Consider the following 19,369-nt stretch of genomic DNA (forward strand, 5'->3'; position numbering starts at 1 on the left):
GCCTCTGTCACCCAGTGACTTTTACCCTACTTAGCTTGCTCTGTTTTAGCACATTTATTTAATTAATTCTTTTAAGTTGGCTGCCTTGTTTTGACTTAGACTCATGTTTTGATTTGCATTATCAGTGCTAAGGCCTCAAGATCAGGCGACAAATACAATCAAACTATAGGTGTTCACTTTAGGTACTTTCTCTCTTCATGCTTTCGCAGGAATTGTTTATATGAATTACCGTGCCAAGCACGCCTTGTTATCTATTGTTTGGGAACAAACCTACCTCAGGGGTCCAAGTAGATCTGTATAAATACTCCTCACTTTATCAGATAGTCAGAGGGATTCTGACCAGATGCCATCACAGCTATCGATGCGCACGTCGCCTGGACACTGACCCAGTCTTCGTGTTCCTGCGGAGTCTGAGCTAGAGACCTCATTCCAAGGTAACGAGGGTTGGGAGCTCTTCTCATGGACATGACATTGGCAGATTGATGTTTAACATACCTCGCTCTCTTCTAGGTTAAGGGTTAGGCCTACAGGCTAGGGTATCAGGACATATCACACACTTCATGTTATTTCATGATATTGCAAGATGGTGGGGGTCTTTGTATTAATGACTGTTGTCTTTACCATTTTATTTCTTGCACTGTTCATTATCTTAATCATTGAAGCCCATGCAACTTATCACAGATTGCAGTCTTACTAAAATAAAACCTATTGAAACTTTACTGCATCTCCTTCATTGCCTATGTGTGATTGAGACATGTTGTTAATGTGAGAAAGGGGTAATCTCCGTTTAACCACGACGCTCCCTGAGATATCACATTTTTGAGTCTATGCGTCAAGGCTGCCACAAATCACCTTTGACTGTTTTGGGTTCTTGGTGAGGTACTGCTTGTGAGCCGGAAGGGTTGGGATGACAGTTGCATTTTGTTGTGGGTTTGGCATAGTCACCTTCAAACATAAATATTGTCATCCTCAAACCAGCAGTCTTGCCTATAGCAAGAGTTCAACTACGAAAACTCAAAAAAGGCCTAAATTAGCTAAAGTATTTTAAATTGTAAACAGTTTGGACTGGGGGACTTAACAAAATGCCCTGCAGCTAATTTTAAACAATTTATAAAACTCAAAAGTCTGGAAATTTTTTCCTAACTAGAGACAATTTTGTATTCCTTTGTGCAGTCATTTATTAACTGAGTGGTACAGCAAATGTCAAAGTCTTGTATCCCACTGCTGCGCCACAAATGTAGGAAGCTGACTCTTTATATGATATATCAAAATGAGGTACATAGCCCAAGGAGTCTAGGGGTTCCTTTGCTAGTGTACATGGTCTTGCTTTAGCAATCCCAAGGTCTCTTTTAGGGTGTAGTGTGGTCGAGCAGCCTTATGCTTATCAGAGAGAAGTGTGAGACACTAGCAAATACACACACAGTCACAAAATGAGACACACTATTCGAGAAGGAGATTCACACCAATTTCCAAAAATCACAAGTTTCATAATACATATTTTGGTGCCAGAATCAAGTCATTACAATAAGTATGTTTTGCAAGAAAACTCTTTACAGTTCTGAAAAGTCGTCACAGAGCAATTTTTTTGAAGCTGCAATGTTATCCTATGGAGGAAAAACAAAGACAGTAAAACGGGTACAGTACAGCAACTTACGGGCCCAATGTCCTTACCTTAAGGTGAGTATTGAGCAAGGGTCATGACCACATCAACAGGTCACACCGTACGGCACTGGGGTGGCCGGGTGTAGAGCTGTAGTATGGCATTGGGTGCCCAATGGCAGCCAATGGGGAACGGTCGAAAAGATGCTGCAGGTGAGGACTGGGGATCTAATTGGGAGGCACCAGCAAGTGGGTTTCAATCTTGAAATGTCTGGGCTGGGGTACACCTTCAGTCATCTTCTCCAAGGGCCAGGGGCAACAGGTACAGAGGTGTCCTGAGGCATTGTTTTGTTTTCCAGCAGATCACTCACAGTTGAGGGGACCTGAGTGCAGAGGCTGCGGGTGGCATCAGTGAGTCCACAGTGTGCAAGTCCAATGTGGGCTTCGCCTCTGGAGGGCTGGGGACCACATTGGTACCACTGGACCACTTCAACTCAGGCAGGTATAATGGTGCTATCTAGTGTTGGGTTTTCTGTGGTTCCTCGCAGTTGTCTTGAGGTGCCTGCAAGATGCAGGGAAGAAGCTCCACTGCTCAACAGGAGATCCTGGGTCTTTGTTGAAGGCAGGCAGGTCTCCCAGGCTTTTGGAAGCACAGCAACTTGCAGAATGAGTCAACTTTGAAACAAATTGGGGGGAACAGCAGATAGACCAGCAGAGCTGAGGCTAAGTGAGTTGCTTCTTCCTCAAACTTTGCTTTTGCAGCTTTTGGGTGTCCTTCTTCTTTGTAGGTCAGCAGGAGTCTGCTTTCCGGGTGCAGAGGCTCCCCTAAATCCTGAAATTAGGGGTGTTTCGGGGAATGTTGGGTAGTAGCCAATGGGTCACTTACCCCTGTGGTCACTACACCCCGATATGACCACTTCCTGTGGAAAGTCGGCATAACCCTGTCCAGGTGTTCCTAAATCTGCCAACACCAAAATGGCAGATTTCTAAATGTTGTGTCCACATCAGGCACCACATTGTAGGGGTGGGACTGACCTTAGGGATGGACACATCATTCTGAATGTTACATTTTCCACCTTTCCAGGTACTAAATGGGCCCCTGAAGCAGGGGGTGTCGGCATCTCTTCAGTGAATGAAGCTAGATCTGCATACCAAAGGTGGTGGGCCTCTTTCAAGCCGCCTGCATTGGAATGCACATTCACAGGTCAGCCTCTTGGGTGGAGTGTGTAAACACCTCTTCTAGAGACGGCCTTTGTTGTTGACTGCCTGAGAGCAAAGACTCTCACCCTAGGAGGTAAGTCTTGTGTCTGGTGGTGGCAGGCTGGCTAAACTAGTCAACCCCCATATGGGTTGTTGGTAGGTTCACAGGGGGCACCTCTAAGGCGCCCTCTGGTCACATTTATTGAAAAATACATCATTGGCATCAGTGAGGGTTCATTAATATAAGATGTTTGATGCCAAACATCCCTATTTTCAGTGAGGTCATCATGTAGGTGGGGAATTTGTATTGATCAGTATCCAGCACATATTCTTTAAACGGCTTCCCTGTTCACTCACTATGCCTAAGACTCAACAAAGACATAGCAGGGGCATATCTGCTCATGCAGATATGTCTTCACATGCAATATAATTGACCCTGGCTGAGGGCTGAAAGGCCCTTTTGAGGGTGACTTACATATATTGCATGCAGGGTTAGGGGACATAGCACACAGGTGCTATGTCGTGTTTTCTCTTTTAGCTACAGCAAGACATGCAACCTGCAGTGGTAGTCTATGTGTGGTAGGCGAGGGGTCCACGAGGGTGACACAACACATGCTGCAGCGCAGGGTTACCCTCTCTGGTACCCAGGCCCTGGGTCCCGGGGGTTTCATTTACTAAGGACATATAGGGGCACCAAAGGTGTTGCCAGTTGGGGAACAAGTGTACAGTTTCAAGGAAAGAGATCTGACATTGGGGACCTTGTTAGCAGGAACCCAGTGCACTTTCAGTCAAAATTGCATCGAATATCAGCCAAAAGTGGGGGTGACCATGTCAAAAAGGGGAACTTTCCTACATTAACCCTCTGTTCTCTTGGCACAAAAGCAGTCAGGCTTAACTTAGAGGCAATTTGTAAAGTATTTATGCAGCACCCAAGCAGTAATAAAGTAAAAATATAACACAAGACACATCCCAAACCAAATTAGAAAAATAGAGAAACATGAATTAATTAAATAAAATAGTACCAAAACAATAAGAATCTAATAAATAGAACCAGAGATATGAATTTTTTATATTTTTTTGCAGAAATAGAGCCAAAACCACAAAGCTTCAATCACAGTTTGCTGGTCAAGTTGGAGAAGGTTAATATCAACAATTCAGGCTGAAGGCAAAGGAATGTAGATTCGGCACAGGTACTAGTTTCATCAAGGTGGAAAGTGTACCTTCTAACTTAGTTAGCAATGGGGGGTTGCTGAAGTCTTAAGCCATAGGCACAACATTACATTGGTAGGGGACCACAGAGTGGTTGTTGTTGGTGCAAAGAGATAGTCAACAATCAGAATTTCTCAACAGTGAGTAATGGGGCAGTCTTTGTCAATGCAAAGAGCTTCTGTGCAGCAAAGGTGTGTGTCTGTATACAGGAAGGTCTGGTTGGCAGTCAGAGGCAGTTTCCATGCTAGCCTGATTGATGTCTGTCGCATTTATGAATAGACTAGGGACAGTTCTTCTCAAAAGGAAGAGCTAAGAGGCTCTGGTTCTTTGCCAGGAAACACATTCTTCATGTTGTTCCATTTACTAGGGGATAAATGTGCCAATTAGGTATCTAGATTTTGAGAAGGAACTTTGTGTATAATTCAGATGTGACGGGGCTATCATAGCCCCGAAGGACACAGAACCAGGAGAGCCCCCACAAATAGCAGAAAGGTGCCCCCGGGGCACTGACAAGAGCAGTGCACCTGAATGAGTCACTGCACATCCGAACACTTATAATGGTGACTGGACTATGAACACGGCTTCTGGAGAAGGAATGAGCGAGGAAGCCAGGAGCGCAGAACAAAGATGCCAAGGACAGGAGACACGGGAGGAGTCGCCCCAGAGAAGTGGAGCACAGAAGAACGTGGCAGAAGCTTCCTAAGAGCCGAAGACACACAAGGAGACAAGCCTCGAAGCAGGGGAGAGCTGAAGAGAGCAGCGGAGAAGCCAGACGCCGAGAGAAGGAGAGGTTACAGGATCCCACATGTCCCAAGAGGGACGTGGCTTTCTCAGGTGCGGGACTGCATACACGATCAAGCTTACTGTTTTACCGGATGGAATGGGGGAGCAGGCGTGCAAGGAGATAAATAGGGATGAGCACATGAATAAAATTACTTGTGTCACCAAAACCACACTAGTGTCACCAAAAGATTGTGGGGAGCACGGTTTTGAAAAGCCCAAAAAGAGATAAGCCATTATTGAACCGCATAATAGGTGTCGTGTTACTTCCTTTTTCCTCTGCACAAGAAAAGAACATCCCTCCAGCCTCTTTCCCCTATAAAACCCAGATACAGGAAAACTCTTACCATCTACGTTTGTTCTATTCCATGGCACGTGCAATTGCTGTCACGTATTACAAAGCTGGAAGAGGAAGAACAAGAGACCAGCTATAAAAAGGGCTGAGAAGAATACCAACAGAAATAAATACCTGAGTGATACATAAAAAAGAAATAAACAAGATACAATGAAACAACCACAAACCTGTATTCAAGTCTCCTGTATATTGAGCATATTGAAGGATGTCATCATCCAGCCACCGATGCCCTCCTACATCCACATTTGTCAGAATAACAGCTCCTTGTGGCACATTTTTCACTGGAGGACAACCCCAAGCTTAAGCTTGTGTTCTTCTCTCCAGCAAAACACAACACCTTTTCACAGCCCTGTACTCTTGAAATGAGGTTTTATTGTTGTCTGCTTCTTATTTTACTTTCATCCATTGCCCCACTCTAAATCCAGCTTCTCTGAGTTCTACCCTTGATAAGTGAGAAGCTCATGACCTTGTCATTGTTACCGCTTATGTCACTTAGCCCTGTGTTGATTTAACTGACAACCCTATACCTAATTCTGAATGAATATACTTTAATGAAGGTTCCTGTTTTAAAAATTATGAATGTGTCCTTCCTGGTTGTATTTTTTGCAGTATGTACTGTATGCAAAGTTGTGGAAAGCTATTGATTACCAAATAGGAGATTCGCCTAAGTAGCCAAAATTGTTGCACTAGTCCTAGCTTGTGTCCTGGCCAAAGACAGGATTGCAACTATGCATATTTACTTAAGGTATGAATTTGGAGTGATGCATGGCTTTGGGCTCCTTTTTATGCTTTGAGGGTTTATACCATCTACTGGAACTCCTTTTAAAAACAGTTAATATGTGCAAAACCTTCTCAATGCTACAAAGGAGTGATCAAGTATGCTGTTCATTAATATCCTCTTGGTGAGGTGACTAAAGCAAATGCCCTGGCTGACTGGCACTAGAAAAGTTGCTTTGTCTGAAAATACCTTGTAGGAAGTTGGCTCTGTATGTGCTATTTCAAAGTAAGGAATAGCATGCACAGAGTCCAAGGGTTCCCCTTAGAGGTAAAATAGTGGTAAAAATAGATAATACTAATGCTCTATTTTGTGGTAGTGTGGTCGAGCAGTAGGCTTATCCAAGGAGTAGTGTTAAACATTTGTTGTACATACACATAGACAATAAATGAGGTACACACACTCAGAGACAAATCCAGCCAATAGGTTTTTATATAGAAAAATATCTTTTCTTAGTTTATTTTAAGAACCACAGGTTCAAATTCTACATGTAATATCTCATTCGAAAGGTATTGCAGGTAAGTACTTTAGGAACTTCAAATCATCAAAATTGCATGTATACTTTTCAAGTTATTCACAAATAGCTGTTTTAAAAGTGGACACTTAGTGCAATTCTCACAGTTCCTAGGGGAGGTAAGTATTTGTTAGGTTAACCAGGTAAGTAAGACACTTACAGGGCTTAGTTCTTGGTCCAAGGTAGCCCACCGTTGGGGGTTCAGAGCAACCCCAAAGTCACCACACCAGCAGCTCAGGGCCGGTCAGGTGCAGAGTTCAAAGTGGTGCCCAAAACACATAGGCTAGAATGGAGAGAAGGGGGTGCCCCGGTTCCGGTCTGTTTGCAGGTAAGTACCCGCGTCTTCGGAGGGCAGACCAGGGGGGTTTTGTAGGGCACCGGGGGGGACACAAGTCCACACAGAAATTTCACCCTCAGCAGCGCGGGGGCGGCCGGGTGCAGTGTAGGAACAGGCGTCGGGTTCGCAATGTTAGTCTATGAGAGATCTCGGGATCTCTTCAGCGCTGCAGGCAGGCAAGGGGGGGATTCCTCGGGGAAACCTCCACTTGGGCAAGGGAGAGGGACTCCTGGGGGTCACTTCTCCAGTGAAAGTCCGGTCCTTCAGGTCCTGGGGGCTGCGGGTGCAGGGTCTCTCCCAGGCGTCGGGACTTTAGGTTCAAAGAGTCGCGGTCAGGGGAAGCCTCGGGATTCCCTCTGCAGGCGGCGCTGTGGGGGTTCAGGGGGGACAGGTTTTTGTACTCACAGTCTTAGAGTAGTCCTGGGGTCCCTCCTGAGGTGTTGGATCGCCACCAGCCGAGTCGGGGTCGCCGGGTGCAGTGTCGCAAGTCTCACGCTTCTTGCGGGGAGCTTGCAGGGTTCTTTAAAGCTGCTGGAAACAAAGTTGCAGCTTTTCTTGGAGCAGGTCCGCTGTCCTCGGGAGTTTCTTGTCTTTTCGAAGCAGGGGCAGTCCTCAGAGGATGTCGAGGTCGCTGGTCCCTTTGGAAGGCGTCGCTGGAGCAGGATCTTTGGAAGGCAGGAGACAGGCCGGTGAGTTTCTGGAGCCAAGGCAGTTGTCGTCTTCTGGTCTTCCTCTGCAGGGGTTTTTCAGCTAGGCAGTCCTTCTTCTTGTAGTTGCAGGAATCTAATTTTCTAGGGTTCAGGGTAGCCCTTAAATACTAAATTTAAGGGCGTGTTTAGGTCTGGGGGGTTAGTAGCCAATGGCTACTAGCTCTGAGGGTGGGTACACCCTCTTTGTGCCCCCTCCCAAGGGGAGGGGGTCACAATCCTAACCCTATTGGGGGAATCCTCCATCTGCAAGATGGAGGATTTCTAAAAGTTAGAGTCACCTCAGCTCAGGACACCTTAGGGGCTGTCCTGACTGGCCAGTGACTCCTCCTTGTTATTCTCATTATTTTCTCCGGCCTTGCCGCCAAAAGTGGGGCCTGGCCGGAGGGGGCGGGCAACTCCACTAGCTGGAGTGTCCTGCTGGGTTGGCACAAAGGAGGTGAGCCTTTGAGGCTCACCGCCAGGTGTGACAATTCCTGCCTGGGAGAGGTGTTAGCATCTCCACCCAGTGCAGGCTTTGTTACTGGCCTCAGAGTGACAAAGGCACTCTCCCCATGGGGCCAGCAACATGTCTCGGTTTGTGGCAGGCTGCTAGAACTAGTCAGCCTACACAGATAGTCGGTTAAGTTTCAGGGGGCACCTCTAAGGTGCCCTCTGTGGTGTATTTTACAATAAAATGTACACTGGCATCAGTGTGCATTTATTGTGCTGAGAAGTTTGATACCAAACTTCCCAGTTTTCAGTGTAGCCATTATGGTGCTGTGGAGTTCGTGTTTGACAGACTCCCAGACCATATACTCTTATGGCTACCCTGCACTTACAATGTCTAAGGTTTTGTTTAGACACTGTAGGGGTACCATGCTCATGCACTGGTACCCTCACCTATGGTATAGTGCACCCTGCCTTAGGGCTGTAAGGCCTGCTAGAGGGGTGTCTTACCTATACTGCATAGGCAGTGAGAGGCTGGCATGGCACCCTGAGGGGAGTGCCATGTCGACTTACTCGTTTTGTCCTCACTAGCACACACAAGCTGGCAAGCAGTGTGTCTGTGCTGAGTGAGAGGTCTCCAGGGTGGCATAAGACATGCTGCATCCCTTAGAGACCTTCCTTGGCATCAGGGCCCTTGGTACTAGAAGTACCAGTTACAAGGGACTTATCTGGATGCCAGGGTCTGCCAATTGTGGATACAAAAGTACAGGTTAGGGAAAGAACACTGGTGCTGGGGCCTGGTTAGCAGGCCTCAGCACACTTTCAATTGTAAACATAGCATCAGCAAAGGCAAAAAGTCAGGGGGCAACCATGCCAAGGAGGCATTTCCTTACACAACCCCCCCCCAAACGAAAGAGGATGAGACTAACCTTTCCCAAGAGAGTCTTCATTTTCTAAGTGGAAGAACCTGGAAAGGCCATCTGCATTGGCATGGGCAGTCCCAGGTCTGTGTTCCACTATAAAGTCCATTCCCTGTAGGGAGATGGACCACCTCAACAGTTTAGGATTTTCACCTTTCATTTGCATCAGCCATTTGAGAGGTCTGTGGTCGGTTTGAACTAGGAAGTGAGTCCCAAAGAGGTATGGTCTCAGCTTCTTCAGGGACCAAACCACAGCAAAGGCCTCCCTCTCAATGGCACTCCAACGCTGCTCCCTGGGGAGTAACCTCCTGCTAATGAAAGCAACAGGCTGGTCAAGGCCATCATCATTTGTTTGGGACAAAACTGCCCCTATCCCATGTTCAGAGGCATCAGTCTGCACAATGAACTGCTTAGAATAATCTGGAGCTTTGAGAACTGGTGCTGAGCACATTGCCTGTTTCAGGGTGTCAAAGGCCTGTTGGCAGTCCACAGTCCAGTTTACTTTCTTGGGCATTTTCTTGGAGGTGAGTTCAGTGAGGGCTGTCACAATGGATCCATATCCCTTCACAAACCTCCTGTAATACCCAGTCAAGCCAAGGAATGCCCTGACTTGAGTCTGGGTTTTTGGAGCTACCCAGTCCAGAATAGTCTGGATCTTGGGTTGGAGTGGTTGAACTTGGCCTCCACCTACAAGGTGTCCCAAGTAAACCACAGTTCCCTGCCCTATCTGGCATTTGGATGCCTTGATAGAGAGGCCTGCAGATTGCAGAGCCTTCAAAACCTTCCTCAGGTGGACCAGGTGATCCTGCCAGGTGGAGCTAAAGACAGCAATATCATCAAGATAAGCTGTGCTAAAGGACTCCGAGCCAGCAAGGACTTGATTCACCAACCTTTGGAAGGTGGCAGGGGCATTCTTTAAACCAAAGGGCATAACAGTAAACTGATAATGCCCATCAGGTGTGGAGAATGCTGTCTTTTCTTTTGCTCCAGGTGCCATTTTTATTTGCCAGTACCCTGCTGTCAAGTCAAAGGTACTTAGAAATTTGGCAGCACCTAATTTATCAATGAGCTCATCAGCTCTTGGAATTGGATGGGCATCTGTCTTGGTGACAGAATTGAGCCCTCTGTAGTCCACACAAAACCTCATCTCTTTCTTTCCATCTTTGGTGTGAGGTTTGGGGACTAAGACCACTGGGCTAGCCCAGGGGCTGTCAGAGCGCTCAATGACTCCCAATTCCAGCATCTTGTGGACTTCCACCTTGATGCTTTCTTTAACATGGTCAGATTGTCTAAAGATTTTGTTCTTGACAGGCATGCTGTCTCCTGTGTCCACATCATGGGTACACAGGTGTGTCTGACCAGGGGTTAAGGAGAAGAGTTCAGGAAACTGTTGTAGGACTCTCCTACAATCAGCTTGCTGTTGGCCAGAGAGGGTGTCTGAGTAGATCACTCCATCTACTGTACCATCTTTTGGGTCTGATGACAGAAGATCAGGGAGAGGTTCACTCTCTGCCTCCTGATCCTCATCTGTTACCATCAACAGATTGACATCAGCCCTGTCGTGGAAGAGCTTAAGGCGGTTTACATGGATCACCCTTTTGGGGCTCCTGCTTGTGCCCAGGTCCACCAAGTAGGTGACCTGACTCTTCCTCTCTAGTACTGGGTAAGGGCCACTCCATTTGTCCTGGAGTGCCCTGGGAGCCACAGGCTCCAGAACCCAGACTTTCTGCCCTGGTTGGAACTCAACCAGTGCAGCCTTTTGGTCATACCAAAACTTCTGGAGCTGTTGGCTGGCCTCAAGGTTTTTGGTTGCCTTTTCCATGTACTCTGCCATTCTAGAGCGAAGGCCAAGTACATAGTCCACTATGTCCTGTTTAGGCTCATGGAGAGGTCTCTCCCAGCCTTCTTTAACAAGGGCAAGTGGTCCCCTTACAGGATGACCAAACAGAAGTTCAAAGGGTGAGAACCCTACTCCCTTCTGTGGTACCTCCCTGTAAGCGAAAAGCAGACATGGCAGGAGGACATCCCATCTCCTTTTGAGTTTTTCTGGGAGCCCCATGATCATGCCTTTTAATGTCTTGTTGAATCTCTCAACTAAGCCATTAGTTTGTGGATGGTAAGGTGTAGTGAATTTATAAGTCACTCCACACTCATTCCACATGTGCTTTAGGTATGCTGACATGAAGTTGGTACCTCTGTCAGACACCACCTCCTTAGGGAAACCCACTCTGGTAAAGATACCAATGAGGGCCTTGGCTACTGCAGGGGCAGTAGTCGACCTAAGGGGAATAGCTTCAGGATACCTGGTAGCATGATCCACTACTACCAGGATATACATATTTCCTGAGGCTGTGGGAGGTTCTAGTGGACCAACTATGTCCACACCCGCTCTTTCAAAGGGCACCCCCACCACTGGAAGTGGAATGAGGGGGGCCTTTGGATGCCCACCTGTCTTACCACTGGCTTGACAGGTGGGGCAGGAGAGGCAAAACTCCTTAACCATGCTGGACATATTGGGCCAGTAGAAGTGGTTGACTAACCTCTCCCACGTCTTGGTTTGTCCCAAATGTCCAGCAAGGGGAATGTCATGGGCCAATGTTAGGATGAACTCTCTGAACAGCTGAGGCACTACCACTCTCCTAGTGGCACCAGGTTTGGGGTCTCTGGCCTCAGTGTACAGGAGCCCATCTTCCCAATAGACCCTATGTGTTCCATTTTTCTTGCCTTTGGACTCTTCAGCAGCTTGCTGCCTAAGGCCTTCAAGAGAGGGACAGGTTTCTTGTCCCTTACACAGCTCTTCCCTTGAGGGTCCCCCTGGGCCTAAGAGCTCAACCTGATAAGGTTCAAGCTCCAAAGGCTCAGTTCCCTCAGAGGGCAGAACTTCTTCCTGAGAAGAGAGGTTCCCTTTCTTTTGCTGTGTTGCAGTTGGGTTCCCAACTGACTTTCCTGTTCTCTTGGTAGGCTGGGCCATTTTTCCAGACTCCAGCTCTACTTTTTCACCCTGTGCCTTGCATTGTGCTCTTGTTTTCACACACACCAGTTCAGGGATACCCAGCATTGCTGCATGGGTTTTTAGCTCTACCTCAGCCCATGCTGAGGACTCCAGGTCATTTCCAAGCAGACAGTCCACTGGGATATTTGAGGAGACCACCACCTGTTTCAGGCCATTGACCCCTCCCCATTCTAAAGTAACCATTGCCATGGGATGTACTTTTCTCTGATTGTCAGCGTTGGTGACTGTGTAAGTTTTTCCAGTCAGGTATTGGCCAGGGGAAACCAGTTTCTCTGTCACCATGGTGACACTGGCACCTGTATCCCTCAGGCCCTCTATTCTAGTCCCATTAATTAAGAGTTGCTGTCTGTATTTTTGCATGTTAGGCGGCCAGACAGCTAGTGTGGCTAAATCCACCCCACCCTCAGAAACTAGAGTAGCTTCAGTGTGGACCCTGATTTGCTCTGGGCACACTGTTGATCCCACTTGGAGACTAGCCATACCAGTGTTACCTGGATGGGAGTTTGGAGTGGAACCTTTCTTGGGACAGGCCTTGTCTCCAGTTTGGTGTCCATGCTGTTTACAGCTATGACACCAGGCCTTTTTGGGATCAAAGTTTTTACCCTTGTACCCATTGTTTTGTGAAGAGGCTCTGGGCCCACCCTCCTGTGCAGGTTTTTGGGGGCCTGTAGAAGACTCTTTACTATTTTTAATTTTGGTTGTCTCATCACCCTTCTGCTGGGGAGTCTTTGTGACCCCTTTCTTTTGGTCACCCCCTGTTGAAGTCTTGGACACCCTTGTCTTGACCCAATGGTCCGCCTTCTTTCCCAATTCTTGGGGAGAAATTGGTCCTAGGTCTACCAGATGCTGATGCAGTTTATCATTGAAACAATTACTTAACAGGTGTTCTTTCACAAATAAATTGTACAGCCCATCATAATTACTTACACCACTGCCTTGAATCCAACCATCTAGTGTTTTCACTGAGTAGTCAACAAAGTCAACCCAGGTCTGGCTCGAGGATTTTTGAGCCCCCCTGAACCTAATCCTGTACTCCTCAGTGGAGAATCCAAAGCCCTCAATCAGGGTACCCTTCATGAGGTCATAGGATTCTGCATCTTGTCCAGAGAGTGTGAGGAGTCTATCCCTACACTTTCCTGTGAACATTTCCCAAAGGAGAGCACCCCAGTGAGATCTGTTCACTTTTCTGGTTACACAAGCCCTCTCAAAAGCTGTGAACCATTTGGTGATGTCATCACCATCTTCATATTTAGTTACAATCCCTTTAGGGATTTTCAACATGTCAGGAGAATCTCTGACCCTATTTATGTTGCTGCCACCATTGATGGGTCCTAGGCCCATCTCTTGTCTTTCCCTCTCTATGGCTAGGATCTGTCTTTCCAAAGCCAATCTTTTGGCCATCCTGGCTAACTGGATGTCCTCTTCACTGGAGTTATCCTCAGTGATTTCAGAGTTGTTGGTCCCTCCTGTGAGGGAACCAGCATCTCTGACTATTATTTGTGGAGTCAGGGCTTGAGAAGCCCTGCTCTCCCTAAGTAGGACTGGAGGGGGGGAATTTCCCTCCAAGTCACTATCTTCATCCTCTGAGTTGCCATCCTCAGAGGGGTTGGCCTTTTCAAACTCTGCCAAAAGCTCCTGGAGCTGTACTTTGGTAGGTTTGGGGCCCATTGCTATTTTCTTTAGTTTACAGAGTGACCTTAGCTCTCTCATCTGTAGATGGAGGTAAGGTGTGGTGTCGAGTTCCACCACATTCACATCTGTGCTAGACATTTTGCTTCTAAAAGTTGGAATACTTTTTAAGAATCTACAACTGGTTCTAGAATCTAATTCAAACTTTTACAAACTTTTAAACTCTAAAAGAAATGCTAAACAGGATCTAACACAAGGCCCTAGCAGGTCTTTTAAGAATTTAGAAAACTTTTCAAATTGCAAAAATCAATTTCTAATGACAATTTTGGAATTTGTCGTGTGATCAGGTATTGGCTGAGTAGTCCAGCAAATGCAAAGTCTTGTACCCCACCGCTGATCCACCAATGTAGGAAGTTGGCTCTGTATGTGCTATTTCAAAGTAAGGAATAGCATGCACAGAGTCCAAGGGTTCCCCTTAGAGGTAAAATAGTGGTAAAAATAGATAATACTAATGCTCTATTTTGTGGTAGTGTGGTCGAGCAGTAGGCTTATCCAAGGAGTAGTGTTAAACATTTGTTGTACATACACATAGACAATAAATGAGGTACACACACTCAGAGACAAATCCAGCCAATAGGTTTTTATATAGAAAAATATCTTTTCTTAGTTTATTTTAAGAACCACAGGTTCAAATTCTACATGTAATATCTCATTCGAAAGGTATTGCAGGTAAGTACTTTAGGAACTTCAAATCATCAAAATTGCATGTATACTTTTCAAGTTATTCACAAATAGCTGTTTTAAAAGTGGACACAGTGCAATTCTCACAGTTCCTAGGGGAGGTAAGTATTTGTTAGGTTAACCAGGTAAGTAAGACACTTACAGGGCTTAGTTCTTGGTCCAAGGTAGCCCACCGTTGGGGGTTCAGAGCAACCCCAAAGTCACCACACCAGCAGCTCAGGGCCGGTCAGGTGCAGAGTTCAAAGTGGTGCCCAAAACACATAGGCTAGAATGGAGAGAAGGGGGTGCCCCGGTTCCGGTCTGTTTGCAGGTAAGTACCCGCGTCTTCGGAGGGCAGACCAGGGGGGTTTTGTAGGGCACCGGGGGGGACACAAGTCCACACAGAAATTTCACCCTCAGCAGCGCGGGGGCGGCCGGGTGCAGTGTAGGAACAGGCGTCGGGTTCGCAATGTTAGTCTATGAGAGATCTCGGGATCTCTTCAGCGCTGCAGGCAGGCAAGGGGGGGATTCCTCGGGGAAACCTCCACTTGGGCAAGGGAGAGGGACTCCTGGGGGTCACTTCTCCAGTGAAAGTCCGGTCCTTCAGGTCCTGGGGGCTGCGGGTGCAGGGTCTCTCCCAGGCGTCGGGACTTTAGGTTCAAAGAGTCGCGGTCAGGGGAAGCCTCGGGATTCCCTCTGCAGGCGGCGCTGTGGGGGTTCAGGGGGGACAGGTTTTTGTACTCACAGTCTTAGAGTAGTCCTGGGGTCCCTCCTGAGGTGTTGGATCGCCACCAGCCGAGTCGGGGTCGCCGGGTGCAGTGTCGCAAGTCTCACGCTTCTTGCGGGGAGCTTGCAGGGTTCTTTAAAGCTGCTGGAAACAAAGTTGCAGCTTTTCTTGGAGCAGGTCCGCTGTCCTCGGGAGTTTCTTGTCTTTTCGAAGCAGGGGCAGTCCTCAGAGGATGTCGAGGTCGCTGGTCCCTTTGGAAGGCGTCGCTGGAGCAGGATCTTTGGAAGGCAGGAGACAGGCCGGTGAGTTTCTGGAGCCAAGGCAGTTGTCGTCTTCTGGTCTTCCTCTGCAGGGGTTTTTCAGCTAGGCAGTCCTTCTTCTTGTAGTTGCAGGAATCTAATTTTCTAGGGTTCAGGGTAGCCCTTAAATACTAAATTTAAGGGCGTGTTTAGGTCTGGGGGGTTAGTAGCCAATGGCTACTAGCTCTGAGGGTGGGTACACCCTCTTTGTGCCCCCTCCCAAGGGGAGGGGGTCACAATCCTAACCCTATTGGGGGAATCCTCCATCTGCAAGATGGAGGATTTCTAAAAGTTAGAGTCACCTCAGCTCAGGACACCTTAGGGGCTGTCCTGACTGGCCAGTGACTCCTCCTTGTTATTCTCATTATTTTCTCCGGCCTTGCCGCCAAAAGTGGGGCCTGGCCGGAGGGGGCGGGCAACTCCACTAGCTGGAGTGTCCTGCTGGGTTGGCACAAAGGAGGTGAGCCTTTGAGGCTCACCGCCAGGTGTGACAATTCCTGCCTGGGAGAGGTGTTAGCATCTCCACCCAGTGCAGGCTTTGTTACTGGCCTCAGAGTGACAAAGGCACTCTCCCCATGGGGCCAGCAACATGTCTCGGTTTGTGGCAGGCTGCTAGAACTAGTCAGCCTACACAGATAGTCGGTTAAGTTTCAGGGGGCACCTCTAAGGTGCCCTCTGTGGTGTATTTTACAATAAAATGTACACTGGCATCAGTGTGCATTTATTGTGCTGAGAAGTTTGATACCAAACTTCCCAGTTTTCAGTGTAGCCATTATGGTGCTGTGGAGTTCGTGTTTGACAGACTCCCAGACCATATACTCTTATGGCTACCCTGCACTTACAATGTCTAAGGTTTTGTTTAGACACTGTAGGGGTACCATGCTCATGCACTGGTACCCTCACCTATGGTATAGTGCACCCTGCCTTAGGGCTGTAAGGCCTGCTAGAGGGGTGTCTTACCTATACTGCATAGGCAGTGAGAGGCTGGCATGGCACCCTGAGGGGAGTGCCATGTCGACTTACTCGTTTTGTCCTCACTAGCACACACAAGCTGGCAAGCAGTGTGTCTGTGCTGAGTGAGAGGTCTCCAGGGTGGCATAAGACATGCTGCATCCCTTAGAGACCTTCCTTGGCATCAGGGCCCTTGGTACTAGAAGTACCAGTTACAAGGGACTTATCTGGATGCCAGGGTCTGCCAATTGTGGATACAAAAGTACAGGTTAGGGAAAGAACACTGGTGCTGGGGCCTGGTTAGCAGGCCTCAGCACACTTTCAATTGTAAACATAGCATCAGCAAAGGCAAAAAGTCAGGGGGCAACCATGCCAAGGAGGCATTTCCTTACATACCTTCTCTGAAATATTCACCTTATTGCAGAACATATGTCTGAAAGCATGCAACAGTACTGCATGAAGCAGAAATATGAACTGAATACTGAGAGGGCGTGGAGAGATAGCATTGCCAATGTACTACTTATCAACCTTGCATGGTTGTATTGTGGAGCATGCAAGTAGGAATGCCATGGGCATGCCCATCTTTCCTGGCATGTATCAACACCAGGACAGTGTGCGCTCTACGGGTGACTAGAATGCAAAAACCCAACACTCTCAAGATGATGTAATTTATGCATTGTGCTGATATGTTATTATTTAACCTTTTGCATTGCAGAACTCAATCCTGAAGACTCATTCTTAAGGTGCTTATAAATACTGTTCATTTGCAATGTATTGCTGCAGGCTTTCAGAGTGAGTCAGGGTGTGGTCCCTTTCCAGGGCCTTCTAGAAGCTTTCCCTGCAGCATGCCTGGGTGTGGTTGAGGGCTGGGCCAAGACTCTATAAAAGGGAGCCAGCCCAGCTCCACGTGCTCACTATTCAGAGGTCCCGGTGCAAAGCAGCAGCAACTCCCTGAGCTCCTGTTCCGGCGGCCTACCTTTGACCCTCCAAGCCTCTGCCCTTCATTCTACAGTGGTGATCCTTAGTCATGGCGGTACGGTGGAGGTTGGACTGGGCCCCGACCCCATAATCGGGGACGCTCAAATTCTTGGGCCTAATTCTTTATGCTAAAACAATTTGCTCTTGCGCGTGTGAATGTGCGTTTGGATTTTTCATGGCATTTGCATGCTGGCATTTGAATCGGCAAGACGCACGATTCTTTTCTTATGCTAAATTCTTGATATTCATTGCACGCTACCATTTCCTTGATAATTACATGGTGGCCTTCGAATGGGCAAGACGCGCGATTCGTTTCCTAGTGAATTTATCCTTGATGTTCATTGTACGCTACCATTTCCTTGACAGTTACATGATGGCCTTCGAATCGGCAAGACGCGCAATTCTTTCCTTGTGCGTAACTCATGGTATTCATTGTGCCCTACCATTCCTTGGCAGATACATGGTGGCATTCGAATCGGCAAGATGCGCGATTCCTTCCTCGTGTTTAATTCATGTTATTCATTGTGCGCTACCATTTTTTGGCAGTTACATGGTGGCACTCAAATTGGCAAGATGCGCGATTCTTTCCTCGTGCTTAATTAATGTTACTTACTGTGCGCTACCATTCTAAGACATTTACTTGGTAGTATTCGAGTTGACAGGTTGCGTAATTTATTCCTTGAATCTACGTTGTGTGATTCATGGTGCACAATCCTTCTATGTTGCTTAATACTTATATATAAAAACCTGAAATGTGCGCAATTCACTTTCCAATGTTTTGAGAGAACACAAAAAGACCAGAGTTCTAGATGTAATGCTGTGTGTTCCTGATATGTATTCTTAAATTAAGATTCATATGATGGTTCAGAAATTACTCAGATTGTTTCCTGAGTCTCATGCTAAAGAAAGTACTTGAATCTGAAAGTTTTATCTAACCTCACTTGCTTCCCCCCACAGGTATTCAGTCATCTAAAAGCCTAGTCATTTTATGACTATTCTTAGGTGTTCATGTTTTCAGAATGATGATGCTTAGAGTCATAGCATAGTACTGATTTCATGAGATGTAATTATGAAGTTGTGTGTTTTAACCTTTTGCTTCCTACAGGTCTCCTTCCCAGATGTTCCCTTCCTAATCCCCTTTTCCCCACTTGGACTCTCTTAGACTCTGTGACAAATCTAATCAGAGTATTGGAGCTGTCTTGTGGTAGAAGTGTTGGGAACGTGCACAGACCCCGAGGATCTGGTGACTCTGACAGCATGGTCCAAAAATATTATCACTCCTGTGTCACATATCAGTACCTTAATGCTGGGAAAGGTACTCACAGCCACTCTCCTCTTTGGTGTTGTTTCATACTCTCATAAAATGGGATTTTATCCAGAAGCTAAAGTGTGCACCATACTCCTATGCCTTGGTGATAGACTGTAAGTTTTTGGAGGGTTGGTAGAAGCTTAAACCTTCACAAAAACAGATGCCATCACAGTTGCAAAGCAATTGCAAGAGGATGAAATTCCCTCCATTGAGTGACCAAGGAACCCACTTCGTCTTGACCGCCATGAAGGAGATCTGTAAAGCTTTAAAGATAGATCAGCACTTCCACTGTGCATAATACCCAGAGTCAACCCAAAAGGAATAACGACACCCTTAAGAATAACCTAGCACAAATATGTTAAAAACACATTTAAAGTTGTCTGGTGCTCTTCCCTTATCTTTGTGGCCCATCAGAGCCATATATTATGAAATCATGATGGGTTGACCTATGATATTACCCGCAAATTCTCTAATCTTTGCTGATAAGTTAGACCTAAAAGTGAATTGTGTCACAGTTTTACAGTACTGCAGAAAGCTAATACTCTGTTTCTACAGTGTCTTTTCTCAGGTCCATGCTGCCTTACCTAAGTGTCCGACTCAGGCATCTGAGTGTATCAGAGGAAGACTGCTTTGAAACCCCGTTGGCATTGCCTCTACCAGTTCCTGCTCATCACTAACAGTGTTGACAAATGTTGAGGTCCGGCAACATAGAACAACTCTTATTAAGACAAAAGAGCTGCACTGCCTAGAGATGACAGCCTGCATTCATCTGCTTCTGGACCTGCATGTAACCCTAGGCAGGTGCCCTTGGCTGGGACTGTTTCTGATATTGTCCCACCTCCTTCCTGTGGGCAAAGTCATCAGTGACCACCTTCTTCACCTGCCCCATAACAGCTGTGTAATTCTGTGTGCATCACA

This window comes from Pleurodeles waltl, chromosome 4_1, assembly GCF_031143425.1.
Source record: "Pleurodeles waltl isolate 20211129_DDA chromosome 4_1, aPleWal1.hap1.20221129, whole genome shotgun sequence".
Lineage (NCBI taxonomy): Eukaryota > Metazoa > Chordata > Amphibia > Caudata > Salamandridae > Pleurodeles > Pleurodeles waltl.